The sequence below is a fragment of the Phodopus roborovskii genome, unplaced genomic scaffold, assembly GCF_943737965.1.
Source record: "Phodopus roborovskii unplaced genomic scaffold, PHOROB, whole genome shotgun sequence".
In the NCBI taxonomy this organism is placed as follows: Eukaryota; Metazoa; Chordata; class Mammalia; order Rodentia; family Cricetidae; genus Phodopus; species Phodopus roborovskii.
In genome coordinates, this window is record NW_026125494.1 from 36,279 (window position 1) to 55,479 (window position 19,201).

The 19,201-nt window shown below is 39.3% G+C and overlaps 1 long non-coding RNA gene across 1 annotated transcript in view; it reads left to right on the forward strand.

Moving 5' to 3' along the window:
* The window catches only part of LOC127215880 (uncharacterized), a 56,073-nt gene that overhangs the window by 8,119 nt on the left and 28,753 nt on the right, over positions 1–19,201 (forward strand). The gene's annotated exons all lie outside the window — the stretch shown is intronic.

The window sequence follows — 19,201 nt, forward strand, 5'->3', positions numbered from 1 at the left end:
TTATTATTAGTAAAACTGTATTAGAACCAGGCTTGGTTAATGGGTGACTTTGAACAACAGGCCTTTGAGTGCTCTAGCACCCAAAGAAAATCAAGAAACACCTGAAGCTTGGGAGTTGACTCCAGTCACTTAACTGAATGTTTTGGGGGAAGAACTATTCACAAGGCTACATTTGGTGCTGAGAAGAGGGTTTTTAATGTGACTCTTTAGTTGGACGTTTCTAGTGACAGCTTTTCCAACATGCCAGGAGAAAATGAGGTATGGATGGGTTATTACAATAGTTTTTTTCTGCTTTAATAACAGTATCATATTGTACTCCTTGTCTTGGGTTACTTCTTTCCTCTTGTGTTATATATTCTTCTGTGCTTCCTAGATTAACATTTCAGCATTGAAAACTAAAACAAAATGGTATCACTGTCCCTGTGGTAGAAATAGACAAATCCAAAGGACCTTATTTGCCCATAATCCTGATGAAATTAAAATGAGTTGTGGGCATAAATAGATAAAGAAAATGTGTCAGATACCACCATTTTTATTCAGTCCTGTACAAAAGGGTCTGTCAGAAACGAGTCAGGTTGAGGGGAGGAGACTACAAGAAAAGATGTGGAAATGAGAAGAAAATAAAATACTGTTGTGAGCATATGGTATAAATTGTCTATGATGAAATACAACAAACTACAGAAATTAAAAAAAACAAAACAAAACAAAAACCTTTCAGAATTTCCCAAGTACATTTTTAGCATGAACTGGTGAGTTTGGTTGTCAGAAAGTAAATAGTAGAACAGCAGCTGCTCTGCCGTAGACCAGTGGCAACAGCCAGACAGCGTGGAATAGTGGGACACAGCACCCACAGCCATGCTATTTATCAGAACTGTGATTGAATGGGATGCAACGTTTCTGAAACTGCTTCTGATTGCTTTTGTTTCCCAACAGTGCCCTTCTAGGAAGGATCCTTTTCAGGGTCTCACATTACTTCCAGTGTCCATCTCTTCAGCATGTTCTGTTGTGTACTCTTTCTCTCTTTTTTTCCTTTCCTCCTTATTGCCTTTGGGGACTTGAGATTTTTGAAGAGTAGTGATCATGTATTTTGTAGAATGGATCTCAATTGGGATTTGTCTAATGTTTTCTCAGGATTATATCACATCAGATCCGGGTAAATTTGTATCGATATGACTTATTATGGGTAGAGTGAAATTTGGTCTCTTGGTTAAGGTGGCCCCTGCCAGGTTTCTTTCATAGTGAAGGCATGACATTGGATCTCATTGGTGGGGAGTATGTTTCATCTTCCAGTAGATGTCAGTCTGAAGCTGCATATAGCATATAGTGCTCAATCCTAGGAATAACCATGCTTTTTACTTTATTAGGAATGGTAAAAGATTGTTTAAAATATAGTTAATGATAAATTGAAATAACAAAAGTGATATGAATATGGCCCCTCCTTGTCTCTGTACCTGTTTTGCTTTTGTGAGTGCATGGGTTCTTTGCACACGATGCCTGCCTTGCTCTCTACCACAGCACTACCACATGCTTCTGGGATTCCTCTGCCCTGTGCCCTTGCATGGGTTTATGCCTGCATTGTCACATGCATCTTCTTTCAGGAAGAGCCTGTGTTTGTCCCGGCTGGAGCATTTGCTTTGGCTTTTGTCCCATTCCCGTAGAACCAACTTCTTAACTCTGCACAGGTGTGGCAGAAATGTCTACAGTGGCTTAAATGTCTACAGTGGCTTCCCTCTGGAATTTCCATGTTTTTGATCCAAACTTGCCTGTGAGTCTAGAAACCATCCCTTATTTTCAGTCAGTGTTTTGCTGTTGCTCCTTTGATGAGATACTTGCTCAAATCTTCATTGGGCTCAGTGCTTTCTGGCACTTCTCACCCAGAATACATCTTGTCCATCTTCTTCCCCCACAGCTGCTGTCTTTTCTTAGCCAAGAACTCACATACTATAACTTCTGCAGTTGGCAGTGCTTAGGCACAGCAGCAAAACAGGCATGGCTTTCTTCTGAAGATTTGTCCTTGCATTATGCATCAGCATTCTTAGCATACAGCTCTGTTTCCTTTCCAATGAGGAACTTGGACTTTTTCACTCATAGGAAGTATTCTACAGCTTTGGCAAATTACAATTCCTAGCATTGCTGTGTTCCTAAGTTTTGGGGACCATAATTATTTAAAAGAAGGGCTACTTGAATCTGTCAAAAAGCAGTGAATGAATCTAATGAGCAGGGTATGTCTGGCTAGCAGGCAGACAGGATCTGCAGGGTGCATATGCTGTTGCTTAGGAAGAATTCATACCGATGCATGGCATCAGAGCATACAATTGAAAACTTAAGGTGTGTTTATTTTTGGGTAACTAAAACCATAAAAGGGAAAACCACAGATTGAGGACAAGGGAGGTGCTAAAAATTGTAATTTTAAAAGATACAATTTGTATAGCAACACAATATAATTGACTTGGATTAAAAAAATAGAGCTTTTTTTGAAAAGTTATAAACTTTCATTGAATGGCATTAAATATAAATAAAGTGTACATAATCCTTAAGGAAATGGTTTTGAAGTGAGTAGAAATAGGGCTCAGTGGGCAGAGTTCTTGCTTACATTGCAGAAAGCCCTGGGTTCATTCTCCATACAACATAAACCAAGCTGGGTCACTCAGGCCTGTGATCCCAGCAGCTGGCAGGTGCGGGCAGAAGGATCAGGAGTTCCAGATCATTCTCAGTTACATAGCAAATTCAGGGTCAGCCTGGCTTTTGTGAGACCTCAAAAAATAAAATTTATATAAAAAAGATTTACCATTGGGAAAAAAGTGCTAATATTTTCTAGTGTTCTTAAAATTGAATCCTTAACAGATCTGGGGGATTTTGTCCTTACTATTAACATCTTAGTAGAATAAAATACTATTATGTTTTTATTTTTGTTTTGGTGGTTTAAATTAATTTTGACATTATAATTTTGAACTTAGGTAAGAGGTGTCCTCAAAAATTATAAATGTACCCTTAAGGGCTTTGCACCCTTTGTCAAGGATCTATTTTTTCTGCCTTTGTATCATGACTTAATATAAAAATGAAAGTAATTAAAGCCATGTATGGTGTAAGAGTATACAAAATTACCAGTGGAAAAGATAAAGAATTGATAAATAGACTCATTTCTATGTGGAAACTTGTTTTATAATAAAATTGGTGTATTGTAAATCAATGGGAAAATGGATGGACAGTTTTAGTGTGTGGTGCTGGGGACACTAAATTGTCCATATGAAAGAGAATGAGATGGGACTTTGTATACATAACTAGGGAAAAGGTTTAAATTATAATTTAATTTAGATTCAGTTAAACTTAATCGGAAAACTAGAAATTATAAATCTATAGAAGCAAAACCCAGCAAATTCATAGTCTCAGAAGCACAGCTGCCAAAAGAAAATAAAACACAATAGAAGGAACACAGGAAGAATCAGATACCCGGGAGGAGTTAGTGGGGCACGCACTTCAGAGTAAATCAGGGCAGTGTCCCAAGTGACCTGACCACACACAGCATGGCAGCTAGCGTGCCTCGCGCTGACCTACATGTGACAAACCCGAGATGTAAAGTTGTAAGGACCCCTCACGGGCAGCTTGACTGTCCTGTGGAAGGCACAAGGATAGAAATGGCTTGACTTGCCAAGGTATTTGCCATCTCTTTATCACCCAGGGAAGCCTCAAAAGGGGTTAACCAAGATTCAACAAAGATTCATCTATAGAAGTGGCACCTTACATTAACCCATTATTATGCATAGAAAAGGGGATAAGGAATTCTATTGATTTTAACATATATTTCCTAATAGTTCTTAGAGGATTTTTAAAGTATATGATATATATATATCATATACTTTAAAAATCTATATATATATATATTCAAACATATATATATATATATATATATATATATATATATATATTCAAACCCTTGGAAATCCTTGGACCTTTAAGTGTAGATCACTCAGTTTATGGAAAATCTCTACTGATTAATCTAGTTAAGAAGACTAGTCTTCATTTTTACATTTATCTTACAAATTGGCATCTTTCACTAAAAGTCTATTTGATTTGATAACTCAAGTGTGTTAATATATGCTACCATAACAACCATCACATGACTGAATTCTAATTCTAATAGAAATCAATAGGGCACAGAACCATACTGTGTGTTGCCTAGATACAGTAAGGTACTGTTCCCGAAGTCTTTCTTCCTTTGTGTTCAGGAAACTTCCAGATAAATGTTGTTGTGATACAGCTGTGGAAGAGGTAAGCTGTATAACTAAAGTATCCACACTTACTGCTTCTTTTCATGATAGAATAAAATTATATGTGCCAAATACTCTTTCCTAGCAGAATATATTTGAGACTGATAAAGAACAGGGCCTTGTGGCCAGTGATCCATGAAAGGTGGATTAATGGGTAGCATCATTTAATTTTCCCCCTTTTTATATTATCTTGGAAGTTTTTACATCCAAAGAAGTAAGTATAATATGTCCATCATACATATATATGGAGTTAATGACACAACAAAAACCCCAAACTAGTGAAATTAAACCAATCTTTAGATATTAAACTTGGTTGAGACAAAAGATAGAGTAAATCTAAATATTGAAAGAACATGGTAAAGTTGCTGGACCTCAGAGGTAAAGGAAATTTCTCAGAGGAACTCGGTGGTGCTTTGAGATGTCAGAAAACAAGAAAGGTATGTTGGCCACATATTTTATTTAATGTACAGTAATGAAGCCTAATTATAAGATTTTTTATTAATTTATTTTTATTTTACATATTGATCCCAGTTCCCTCCCTTCCTCTTTTCCCTCTCTCCCACCCTCACATGCACTCCGACCACCCTCCCCCCCCCACTACACATGTAGGGCAGTACCCTCTAGGAGGGGTCATCTAAATCTGTCAAGCCATCTGGAGTAGGGACTAGGACTTCTCTCCTGTCTCTAGGTTAAGGGAGCTTGAAATTTTGAATTGTCCATCCTTTAAGGTGGAGAGACTGGAAGTAGGAGAAAAGTAGTCCAAGATGGCCAGTTGTGTCAGAGCAAAGACAGGGAAAGGGAGCTGGCAAGATCAAGGAGAAAGTGGAAAAGTAGCAGAAAGAAAGTCTCGGCTCAGTGGGCACCTGACTGCTGAAGCACTGAAAATCAAGATGCTTTTTACGATGTTTGCAAGCACAGAAGAGGGCAAAGGTGGCCGTGATGCTCTTTTTTAATTAATTTTAAAAATTATGTGTGTATGGATGTTTTACCTGCATACATGTCTGTGTAGTCCATGCATGACTGATACCCATGGAAGCCAGAAGAGGGCATTAGATCTTCTGGGACTAGAGCTACAAACAATTGTGAATTTTCATGTGGGTGCTGGAACACGAACCCAGGTCCTATAAAAGAGCAACTAGTGCTCTTACATGCTGAGCCATCTCGTTAGCCCTGATGCTGATTTCTTTAAGAAGTGGCATGTATAAGTTGGACATTAGAGCAAATATATTATAAAATAAAGAATTACTTTAATCTCTTGACAGAAAAAGGTGATCAAAAATCACAAAACATAAAAAAGATGCCTTAGCACTTAAGAATGCTTACTGCTCTTGCAGAAGACCTAGATTTTGTTGCCAGCACCCATATCAGGCAACTCACAGGCCTCTGTAACTCCCGGAAATGCAGTTCCTTTTCTGACCTCTGTGGGTACCTTCATGCACTTGTACACACAGGCATGCATGAGAGCTCACATTAATTTTCAAAAAGTCTTTTTTAAAAGGACTTTCACATAAACAGAAATTGTTGCTTATCAGTGGAGGGAAGCAGGTGTAGCATCAATGGCCTCCAGTGTAAAAGTCCTTTGTAAAGGAGATGAAGGAAGAGGACAGCAGTGGAATAAACCTTGACTAAGCAGAAGCCTTCAGGAAGAGAACAGATCTGGACATGAAGAACATGAAATAAAGTCAAAGCAAAGCCTGCACAGAAGACTTTGCAAAGGGAAGCCAGAAGAGAAGCCAGCAAAAGGCAAGCAAAGGCCAGAGGCAAGGCGAGCTGAGCAGGATTGTTTGAGGCCACCCTGGAGTACACAGAGCAAGACCCTGTGTCTTGATAGGTTGAAAAGAATGAAGGGTAGACAGAGAAAGATGGAAGAAGGAAGAGGAATAAGAAGAGAGGGAATGGGAAAGAAGACACTGCAGTCTTGAGGGAGAAGAGGAGAGCCAATCAGAATGCTCAGTCTCTGGATATAGGCCAAAAGTGGAGCTGTGTGACTGCTTCTCGATTTTATCTTTGAAATCCCTGGTCATGACTAAGCATAAATTTAACTAGAGGTCTTGGCTTCAGAGTACCTAGGCTGAATGAGTCCCTTGCTTCAGGGATGAGTGCATTTCAAGTTTCAGTATCCTGTCTGAACAATGTCTTTTCTATACTGAAAGTGAGAGCAACTTACACAGCCACCTGAATACATTAATAGCCTGGTTTTGTTAGATATTATCTGCTTTCTCTTTCTCTCTCTTTTTTATACTGCCACATTTAGAATCCCTGTATAATTTTTGAAATGTGCTATTAAAATAGCTTATAAGTTTAATGTATTAGATATTTCCAGAGAGAGTGATTCAGCAGTCCTGAGAGACATACTTTTGAAGTATGATGATTAAGTAATTCTTATTTTTAATAAAATAGAGTGTTGGGAATATACTTAACAAAAAGACAAACAAAATCTGTATTGTGAGACCAGCAACTCATAACCAAAAAGTTGGAAAATATGAATAAGTGAAGAGACCTTTTGTTCAAGGAACATAAAAAAATTGGTTTCCTGACATTTTCTCCCAAATTGATCCATTAATTCTGCCTAATCCTTATCTTCACACACAGTTGTTATTGGTGGTTGTTTTGTTTGTTTGTTTGTGAAGTAGTAAGTCAATTCTAAAAGTTATATGGAAGTCTGAAAGAACAGGAATATCTTACATTCATTCGCTTTCAGTTTTCCTGATGTCATTGTTTTTTTTCCCCCCCCCCCTCTGAGTAATACTCCATTGTGTAAATGTACCACATTTTCTTTATCCATTCCTTGGTTGAGGAACATACACGTTGTTCCCAGTTTTTGGCTATTACAAATAAAGCTGCTATGAACATAGTTGAGTGAGTGTCCTTGTGGTATAATTGAACATCCTTTGTGTATATGCCTAAGAATAGTATAGATGAGTCTTCAGGTAGATGGATTCCCAATTTTCTGAGAAATGACAATATTGATTTCCAAAGTGGACATACAAGTTTGTACTCCCACTAGCAAAGGAGGAGTGTTCCCCTTGCTCAGTCCTAACCAGCATAACACTGTTATTTGTGGTTTTGATCTTAGGCATTCTGACAGGTATAAGATGGAATCTCAGAGTCATCTTTATTTGCATTTCCTTGATGGCTAAGGTTGTTGAACATTTCTTTGTTTCTCTGCCATTTGAGATTCTTCTGTTGAGAAGACTCTGTTTAGGTCTGTACCCCATTTTTAATTGAAATACTTTGTGGGTTTTTTGTTGTTTTGTTGTTGTTTTGTTTTGTTTTTCTGATGTCTAGTTTCTTGAGTTCTTTATGTATTATGGAGATCAGCCCTCTGTTGGATGGATGTTGATTGGAGATCCTTTCCCATTCTGTAGACTGCCATTTTGTCTTGTTGACAGTGTCCTGTGCCTTACAGAAGCTTTTCAGTTTCTTAAAGTCCCATTTATTAATTGTCAATCTTATTGTCTATGCTACTGGTGTTCTATCCAGTAAAAAAAAATCATTCTGAGTGAGGTAATTCAGGCCCAGAAAGACAAACATGGTATGTTCTCACTCATAAGGGATATTAGCTGTAAAGTAAAGGAGAACCATGCTATAATCAATAGGTCCAGAGGCTAAGTATCAAGGAGGGCCCAAGGGAGGACATATAGATCTCCCTGGGAAGGGAAAATATAGACCTCCTGTGTGGACTGGGAGCAGGTGAGGATGGGAACTTGAGGTATTGGGTTGGGAGGTGGATGTGCAGGAGAGTACTGAAAGAGATGACTGGAAAGTGGGGGTGGCATTTCAGAGTAAGGTAGAAACCTGGTGCAAGGGAAACTCTCATAAAACTCCCCAGCTAAAACTCCTAGCAATAATGGATAGGTAGCTTGAACTGACCATCTCCTGTGATCAAACTGGTGACTACCCTAATTGTCATCAGAGAGCATCAATCCAGTAACTGATGGAAACACATGAAGAGACCCACAGCCAAATATTAGGCCAAGCTCATGGAATCCTGCTGAGGAGAGGGAAGGAAGGATTGTAGGAGCCAGAGGAGTCAAGGACATCACAAGAAAACCCACAAAAACAACTAAACTGGCTCATAGGAACTCACCGAGTCTGAACCAACAACCAGGGAACCTACGTGGGACCAATCTAGGCCCTCTACATATATGTGACAGTTGTGTAGCTTGTTCTACTTGTGGGGCTCCTAGCAGTTGTAGCAGGGGCTGTCCCTAATGTTTTGGCTGGTACTTGGGAACATATTCCTCATACTGCATTGCCTTTCCCAGCCTTAATACAAGAGGAGGTGCTTCCTCTTAACACAGCTTGATATGCTATGCTTTTTTGTTACCAATGGGAAGTCTCCCCCTTTCTGAACAGAAACAGAAGAGGAGTGGATGGGGCAAAGTGAGGGGGAGGAGAGGAGGTAGGGGAAACTGCCATTGGGAATGAAAATAGATGAATTAAAGTTTAAAAATACTACAATAAACTAATTATTCTTTGTTATAGAACATTAATTTTAACAGCTCTTCTTTATAAATAACATGACCATAATCAAGAAACTAATAGAAAACTTAAAAAAAAATACTGCAATCTTGAGAACACATATATAATGCAGACAAACATACATACAAAACTTCTTCTCCTCCCTCCCCCCTCCTTCCCCTCTTCCTCCCCCATCCTCCTGCCTCCCTCTTTCTCCTCCTCTCCCTCCTCCTCCCTCCCTCTTCCTCCCCTCCTCCTTCTGCTATTCCTCCTCCTCCTCCTTTTTCTTTGTTTCAAGACAGGTTTTCTCTGTGTAACAGACCTGACTGTCCTGGAACTTGTTTTGTAGACCAGGCTGGCCTGGAACTCACAGAGCTCCACTTGCCTCTATCTCTTGAGTGCTGGGATTAAAGGCAAAAGCCACTATACCCAGCTGCAAAACATTTTTTAATTCATTATTTTACTTTTTATAAGTAATCCAGCATTCCTCTGGGTGCTGAGAAATGGAGTCCAACCTTAGAGATATCTGGCAGGATACCCATGTTGAAGTATTTGAGTATCCACAAGTGTAGTCACCAAGCCTTATTACTCCATTTATCACAGGAAGTACAAGACTTATGCAATATTTGAAGAAAAGCTGTTCTACTTGTATGGATTCTCATGGGAGTGACCACAGGCATCATGCCAATTTAATCCCAAGTATTAAGGTTGGGGTTTTAAATGACATGTAATAGTATGATTTATTTTCTGTCTTGAGGTTTATAGGGCACAAAACAAGATCCTATCCCTACATATTGCTTTTTATTTTTAGAGTTAGAGTGATGATAAAAATCTAAGCATAAGAACTGTCCAATGATTTATGATATTTCATTTATTTTTCAAAGGATTGGAATGTCACCAGTGAGCCCATTAGAATTGTAGACTTAAAGCACCACAATTTTATAAAAAGACCAGCTGCATAAATAAGTGTGCAAACTTTGTAATTTAATTCGACATGATTTTTTTTAAACACTTCAAAGTGCCAAGGAAGGCAGTTTTTCTTAGGTCATACATAGTTGTCTGAGTCATTATGACCTCAGACCTCCGAGCTCATTTCAAGACCTCCTCTCTAAACTGCTAATGCTTCTTTATTGTGTTCAGTACAACCTCAAGATGTCTGTCTATGCCGTGTGTCCTTTCTTCATGAGGCAACACCAGTAAAGGTGGGATGTGGAGGAACTGGAGACTGCCTGTGAAAAGATTGAAGTCTGTAGCAAGGGTTGAGGAGAATAATCCTTTGGAGAATGTGCTTCTATTTCTTTTGTTTCTGTTGCTGTGATAAAAGCAACTTAAAGGAGAGGGGTCATTCTAACTCAAAATTCCAAATCAAAGTCCATATTGTTAGGAAGCGATGGCACCATGAAGCAGCTGTCACATGTGCAGTCATGAGCAGAGAGAGAATGAATGGGTGCATGCCTACAACTGATGAGCTCATTCTCTTCTTCGTCTAGTCTAGGGCCTGGCCCATGAAATGGTACCATTCATGTTCTAAGTGTGCCTTCCCACCACCCCACCTGAATAATCAAGATAATCCTCACAGGCATAACTATAGGCCAATCTGACCTAGATAACCTCATAGAGACTCTCTTCCCAAGTTATCCTCAACCATGTCAATTTGTCATGTAAACCACTAGAGTAGTGGTGAAATGCTTTACACTTCAAAATTTGAAGGATTTATCTATTTGCTTATCATTTTTTATTTGAAATGCCAGCTATGGAACCAAGGCCTCACACATGCTAAACTAGTCCTCTGTCTCACCACTAAAGCTGTTTTTCATTCATATATTTAGTTTTGAGGCAGTTATACATGCCTGTGAACTTTTAATAGGTAATATACATGACATTAAACGCCCTTCTCGGTGGTACTCTCTAGAGCAGTGGTTCTCTGTGGGCGGGGGGTGGAGGGGGGGGAGGCAGCAGTCCCCTTTCTGGGGGCCAAACAAGCTTTTCACAGGTATTGTGTATCAGATATCCTGCATATCAGATATTTCAGTACAATTTATAATGCAAAATTATAGTTATAAAATAACAACAAAATAATTTTAAGGTGTGGGATCACCACAACATGAGGAATTGTATTAAAGGGTCATAGCTTTAGGAAGGTTGAGAACCAATGCTCTAGAGTATTAATATTAGTACAACCTGCATCTTTTTCAGATGTCTCTAATTTTTCTTGGACTCGTGTGTGTGTGTGTGTGTGTGTGTGTGTGTGTGTGTGTGTGTAATTCTTATTTCAGGTATAGCGTTTTGTTAATATGTTCAAAAATGATGGTTTCTGTCACAGAGATTCTTCATTGCCTTTTTATAGCCCTGTTCACCTAGCTGCCTCCATCCAGAAACCCTGTCAATCACTGGTCTCTATCTTCATAGTATTTACATTTCAGTATTGCCTAAGTAGACTATTAAGTGAGTAACCTTTTAGTATGTTTTCATTTAGTATAATTTGATATTCAAGTTGTTACATGTATCAACAGTTTATCCATTTCATTATCAAGTAATTGTCACATTATATTTTTATTTTTTGTTTACATATATGAGAAAAGAATGTAGTGTCACTTCAAAAAGTACCAAAAGCATTACATTGTTGAATCTGACTTGTTAATTGAGAGTATAGATTAGTTTTGACATGTTAGTCATTTAGATTATATTTGTCTGAACATACTAAGAATAGATGAGTCAGTGTTGGTGAACTGAGAAGGTTTCCAGTGGGAAAGAAGAACATCTTCCTACTCCCTTATTCATCCAGATAAAACTTGCAGGGATGGGAGCACTGGGCAGGGATGGGAGCACTGGGCAGCTCTTTCTTCTGACTGCCTTGTCTGCAGCCTGTGATCTCAGCTAGCTATCATAAGACCAGTGTTCCCCATGTGAGTCTCCTACCTGTATGTCTGTTTGCTTTCTCATCTAAATGATTTCTTTAAATTCTGTCTCACTGAAATACTTCTCCCCTTCTTCCTTCTATGCCCTTTCCCTTTCTCTGCTTCCCTAGGGAGGGTGAGTTAAGCAAGACTCTGAAGCTGTTTAAGAGTTGACTAGGAAGTGAGCAATTTGAACAGAGGAAGGGTGAGGGACTATGCAGTGACAAGAAGGAGAACAAGGTAAGTAGCAAGAACTAGATGGGGCCAGTGTTGCTATGTTGTTTAGAGAATGAGAGAGACCACAGTGTTAAGAAAGTTCCATGATGTCAGATAATAAATGGGGGAGATAGGTTTTGAATGCAAGGATCCTGTCCTCAAGGGCCATTCTGGGTATGCAGACAGACAGGAGCCGACAGGCTTAGAATTGGGGAGCTCAGAAAAGAGGCATCTAAACTGCAGATTAAGAAAACCAAGCTTCTGACTTTTAAGCTGTCAGTGTGGTAAATAAAACCATAACTGGGTAAGATTCCCCAGAGAGAAGGTGCTTCTGATGTTTGCTTAGAGACTCCTTGGCATTCTCCCTCATATGCAGGGAGAAGCAAGCAGTACTGGAAAGGTTGAGAGCAGTAGTCATTTGGTCCTAAAAGGTCAGGTAAGATGAAGATCAAGCAGGCCCTGTGAATGGTGTTGGAGAATGAGGGCAGATGTCAAGAGATAGAACAGGAGACAAGGAAATTAATAGGAACATGTAAGCAATGTTACACAGAAGTTTATTTGAAATAGGGAATATTTAAGCAGACCTGTGGGCTACAGCTGCAGGAAATTGTAAGGCCACATGATATTTACTGCCATTGCTACAGTAGAGACTTGGGTTTGTGTAAAACCAGTGCAAGAGGAATGCTGTTTCTGTATCATAGAGAAAGCAGGAGCATGTGGAAATCTAGCCTTAACTCAGGGTCTGGTCTCAGGAGGAGGTACAGCCCCCTGTAGTGTCAGGACAGATCAAGCAGGAGAGGGCCTTCTATAGATTGCAAATAATAATGGGAAGGCAGCAAATTTCCTTTGAGCAATTAGTATTTCTGTGGGAAAGGGGGAGAAATGGTTCAGATAGAGGATGTGTACTACAGATTTGAGGAGTGAGGAGGAGAGGGTCTAGTCATTTAGAAGCCTGGCTCTGTCATTTTCAGAAGAGGCAGAGCAGTGGTCTTCACCATGCATCATAGACTTCCTTTTCTGAGTAGGTAACCACCTGCAAGTTTAGGGAACAGAGGTGTTTTGGATACAGGGAGAGATTCAGGCCAGACATGTATCTTATGGTGGTACCCATTTTCCTTAGGATAAGCTCAATGGAGCCCTTACAGGTGTAGATATTCCATTGGAGGATATTGGACTAAAGTGTGTACTGTAGAAAACTGGAAACACATCTTTTAAAACTGAATGTGTGAGGTGAGCATACCAGTGCTATGTATGGTGGTTTAAAGGAAAATGGTTTCCATAGGCTCATATGTTTGAGTGATTGGTCCTAAATTGGTGGAACTGTTTGACAAGGACCCTGGGGTGTAGTCTTGTTGGAATAGGTGTGTTACTAGAGACTGGCTTTGAAATTTCAAAAGATCCATACCATTTTGAGCTTCTTTGTCTCTCCCTCTTTCCCTCCCGTCCCCTCCCCCCTCTCTCCCCTGCTTTTGTTTTGAGATGTAAACACTTAACTTCTGCTCCAGCTTGTGAGCCTGCTGCCATGTTTTCCTCCATTATGGTAATGGACTCTTATGTCTTAGGAATTAGAAGTCCTAAACAAATCCTTTCTTCAATATATTGTCATGGTCATGGTGTCTTATCAAAACAATAGAAAAGTAACTAAGAGAGGTTAGTACCAGGAATGTGGTATTGCTGTGACAGATTAACCCATGAGTTTTTTGGGGTTTCTTATTGTTGTTTGTTTAAGAATATAGAAAGCTTTGGAACTTGGGACTTGAAAAATGATTGAACACTGTAATGTACAGCCTAGTAAGAGCTTGGAAGGTAGTGCTGAGAACAACTTGGACTGTAGAGGCCCAGTTCAAGAGTTTCACAGGAGAACAATTTTAACAACTGGGCTAGGGATTATTCTTGAGAGAGGCTGGGAAAGAATGTGGCTGCTTTTTGCCATCTTCCTAAGAACTTGCCTGAAGCTAAATTCAAAAGTAATGAACTAAATTTTTTTTTTTTTGGAGGAAATTTCAAGATGGTTTAATATTGCTTTTGTTGCATGGTTATTAATATCACTGTTAAGCATGTCTACAATGAAAAAGAACAAGTGGGGGAAAACAAAATATAAAATGTACAGTTTGAAGAGAAAAGAAGGAGCACCAGGAAATTTATGCTTGAAGCTAAGGTTTGTGCCAAAGGAGAGAAGAAGATTAAGGCAAGGCCTGATCCCAACTTGAATAAAGGGAGAGGTGCTCTTAGGACAAACCCCAGCCAGCTAGTGTCTCTGTTTCTCCTCAAGAGAAACTCACAAGCCCTGACTACATGACACTTCCCTGTTCTTATTTTCTATCCTCTGCAGCACCTGCTTTATCAGGGCCAGGGTCAACACCATATCTTGCTTTTACCTTAGTAATTTTTCCAATTCAGCTAACCTCTATCTTAATCCCTTACTATTTATTAAAGACCCTCAATCATCATAATCCTGTTTAAACTGATACTATTATTGTATAAAATCATTGCCTCAGTTGAACAGTACAGCTTAGGAGGAAATCATCTTCATAATAATCCACAGGTAAAATGCCCAGTAGAAGGGGATATTTCCATGAGAGACTCACACTGCATTACAATCAGTGGGGATCTCCCTGCACCCATTCACACCATGCCAGACACAGAGAAAAACCAGTAGTGGCAGATGTAAAAGCACAGTGGTAGCGAGAGACACCCTGAGACCTGAGTCCTCAGGGCCGTGTGTCCTAGATCCACCCATCAGAACTTTACTTCCTGGTGGGCTAGTTCCTCAACGTCAGCTGCTGCCATCTGCTGCCATCTCCTCTGACATGTCCAGTGTTATCACAGCAATAGAAAAGCCTAAAACACCATGGCATGCATGTGGTCAAAAGACAACTTTCATCAGTGGTTTTTTTTCTTCCTTTGAGTTCTGGGGATTAAACCCAGGTCATCAAGCTTGGACTGCAAATGCCTTTACCCACTGAGCCATCTCTTTGGTGTTGTTATCATATTCTAAAACAGATACTTGCAATGCTTTATTTTAATTTTACCTTATTTTTGGTAAAAAGAGTTTTCTGGGGCCTGAAGAGATGGCTCAGTGTACAAGAGCATTTGCTGCTCTTGTTAAAGGCTCCTATTGCGTTCCTAATCTATGTTGGATAGCTCACAGTGGCCTGTCACTCCAGAGCACCTGTATGCATGTGGTGCATATACATATACTTAGATACGTATACATGCACATACACATAAATATTTCTTTTAATTTTCTGACATTTTGTGTCTCTGCATTTATACTGTGTAGCACAGGTCCTAATAGGGCTTAATAATAAAAGCCTAGAGTTAGATAAAAGGGAAAATGCTGAGATTAGAGAGATGAAGGAGCAAAACCACAGCCACCGTATCTACTCAACTTCCCAGCCACAAAGTGCTTGAGTTCCTGTATCCTCCCACCTAGATTCCTTTCTCTGCCCAGCCATCTTCCTGTCTCCAGCTCCCTAGTGCTGGGATTAAAGGTGTGTGCAACCCTTGCCTGGCCTCTATGATTAGCTGGTGGCAAGCTCCAGCCTCTGATTTCCAGACAGGCTTTATTTGTACAAACAAGATATCACCACATATTTGTTTTATAGAACTTTTTTTTTTCCACCAGCAGGACTCTTCAAACAACTTTTACAGGACCAGATTTTTACATTGCTAAACATGCTTCTGTATGTGTGCCTACTCGTTAGATAAATGCTAGGGAAAGTTGGAAACACTTCTGACACAATTTATTTGGTCAAGAATTTTTTAATAAAAATAATTTAGTAATGGGCTTCTTCTTTATAACCTTCCAAGAGAATTACTTTGCCTTAGCCAATTAGAATTTTTATTTAAGGTAATAGAGAGTACCTGTCATAATTGAAATATTCTGAGTGTGCCTGTGTGTATGTGTATTGCTTTCTTGATGTGCGTCTAAGACTGGCCTGGAGCCTGCAGCAGATCTTCCAGCTCCTGCTTCCCTAGTCCTGGAATTACAAGCTGGGGACCCAGTACAGCTGGCTAATTATGTTTGTGCACATGCATGTGCTGTAGGTCTCTGTGTGCCTGTGCCAGAGGAGGTTAGGAGTTAGCCTCACCCATCATTCTTTAGGAACCATCCATCTTGTTTTGTTTTCTAAATTAGTATCATATTGGTTGATTGATTAAGATAGGTGCATATGAGCACATGCAAGCACAAACATGAACAAACACATGCAAGAACAAGCATATGTGTTCTATAGTACATATGTGGAGATCAGAGAAAACTTTCCAGCATTGACTTTTCCCCTTCTGCAATGTGGCTCCCAAGGGCTAAATTCTGGTTATTAGGCTTGGCATCAAGTATCTTTACCTACTAAGCCATCTTGTCACCTTAAATGGAATTTTTTTTTCTATTTTATTTTCCATCTTCCTTTATCTTCCCCCCTCTCCCTCCTTTTCCCCTCTCTCCCTTCCTCTTTCTCTCCTTCCCTCCCTCCCCTGTCCTAACTGCCACAGAAATTGCTTTATAAGCCAGACTGGCCTTGAAATTACATACCCACTTGCCTTTTCACAATGGAATGGATTCTACAATATTTTGTAGCCTGTCCCAGTGATAATTTACTTCCCAAACTTCATGATACCAAAGACCCACCAATAACTCTGTGGAAGAAACTCAAAGGCCAGATGTTCCTCATTTATTTACATGTGAAATGGGTTGAATATAGTCACAATGGATGTAGTGAGCACACCCAACAGCAGCAAGACCTTACAAGGAACTGAACATTGACTATAGTCTAGCGTTCAAGTCTATATACTCAAATGGGTTTCTTTGCTTAGGAAATCAAAACAAAAACATATGAAATATATATATGAAGATAAATACAAGCTACAAAATGCAACGGAAAGTACAAAACAATAACCGAAATATATAGCCTTCCCAGAGAACTATACAGGAAAGTGTCCAGAGACTGCCTCTACACCGCTCCAGTCAAATGACCATGAGAGAGTGCTGAAACAATTCTAGAAGCCTGGTGACTCAGTGTTTCATCTATGGCCAATTGCAGAGTACAGGCTGCTGCATTGCTAGGTCCATGGTAAAGTTGTGTATCCCAGCTCTAAGTACCAGGACATTTGGCAGTAGCACCCAGAACAGGAAATGCCAACTGTTTAGACAGCAAAAGGTTAAGTTAACCCTGCCTTTATGTTCCTGTCAAGAGCCAGAGAAACACTTGATATTCTTGAAATATGTGTCTCTGTAATTGAACTCAGGTTCTTCTGATTGTTTGGTAAGTACTTTGCTAACTGCCAGCTCATATTTTTTTATTATGAAAATTTCTATTAAATTACATTATACTTGAATATCCTAAAATCAGTTTTTGCAGTGACTCTCTTAGATATTTTCTATTCTAGAATATATCAGCTTTTACTTTTGATTTTTTGAAAGAAAACGCCATTATTATAATAACTTAAATTTCAATCCTATTAATTTGAAGTTGGCTAACAATAAAGAGAATTGACTTAGAAATAGCAGAATTATATAAAATACTAAAAAGGAGATTAATTTTTTGTTAATGATGAAAGGATGATATATTTCTGGAGGTGTATTCCTTGCCAACATAAAAAGATTGTGTTTAAGCCTGCAGTTCTCAAATCAAAGTGGAGTTTTAGTCCTTAAGATAAAGTCCCTTTCTGCTCCCTTTACAAGATGTTGTCTTACCCGCCATGCAGCCCCTGTGGAACAAGATTCTTACTCTGTCTAGGGAGATTTTACAGTGTTGCATCCTTCCACTAGGTCTTTAACCAGCTGTGGCTTGTAAAGCCAGCTAGCTGTTTGCTTATCCTTGGCTGCTCACTGGAGGACCACAGGACTTCATTATTTGTTAGTGGTACTAGGCATTATTTAAATAAAATCACAATAATATGATAGAAAGATGCAGGGTTCGCTGAATGTATTAAAAGGGTATCTGAACTAATCTGGGGTTTGGACAGCTCTGAGGAGATGGTTTTGCCTTGAGACCTTTCTATGCTTTGAATGTTAAGTGTTTCCTAAAGGTTCATGTGTTGAGGTTTGTTTGCCAGTCTACAGCACCATTGAGACGTAAGAGAACCTTTTGGAGGTGGAGCCTAGGGAAATGAGTTAGGTCACCATGAGAACATATTCTTGAAGGAAATACTGAGACCCCAACTCCTTCTCTCTTTTTGCTTCCTTGCCACTATGAGAAGAGCAGCTTCCTGCCATGAAATATACTCCCCCACCACAGGCCCCACAGTGAAAACTTAGAGACTATGAATAAAGTAAATCCTTCATTAAGTTGATTGTCCTGGGCATTTTGTCATTACAGTGAGCAAATTTAACATATATAAAGATTCCGTTGAGAGGAAGCTATCATACCCAGGAAATTCAGGGAAGGCTGGTATAACTGGGGTGCAGAGCTGAAGCAGGAAGTATAGGGAAAAGCAAGTCAAGAGTAGACCATGAAACCCCACAAAGCCTGCTAAGAGTACCTAGTTTTCTAGGCAGGGGATGATACAACATGTGCCAGGAGGTCAGCAGCAGAGAAGAAGAAAAACAGACATCAAAGGGCTTTTAGGAGATAGTACCAAGACAGTTTGATGTGCTTCAAGACAGAGACGATGAGAGGAAGAGTGTAAGCCACAGTTCTGAGATGTGCCTCTTGAAAATGAAAATGTTGAAGTACAATTTTAAGCCAGATAATTTCCGTTGAAAATACACATTGTTGTGAGCCACCCCAGGAAACATGGATGCTGGCTTTCTGCTGAGAAATATCATTTTCTTACTATACTAGTCACACGTTACAGAATTGTGCACTTTACTGATAGCAAGTGCTTTTGGAAAAGTATAAATTTAAGAAAATTTGCAAAGTACATTTTATAACATTGGCCATATTAATTTTGCTCTGAGCCTTGTCCTGGTAAGAACCCCTGTGTCTTATGTTCTTGGCCCAATGCTATGGAGATCATCTGTCATGTAAATTTCCTCATGTTTCTGTAAGTAATGAAAGCAGACTCTGAAGTAATTGTCTGGCACATAGCTGCATTCCAGTGACAGCTCTTTGGAATAAGTTCACTTTTAGGCATTTCTTATTTCCTTGGCCAGCCAAAGTCCTCAAATGTCAAGTTCTTTGGTGTTTTTATTCTGAAGTTATTTGAAGTTGTGGTCTTTCTTTATAACTTCTAAAAGGCACTTTAGCAATTTAGCACTATTCTTAAATAAATGTTAAGTATTTAGTTAAATAATTTTAATAACCCCTATTTTTTTCAAATGCCCACTAAAGAGTACAATATTCTCTGTGTTGCTGGATTTGGAACACAGCCCTCAGGAACAACAAAATGGTAGAAACAAGAACAGTGAGCAAA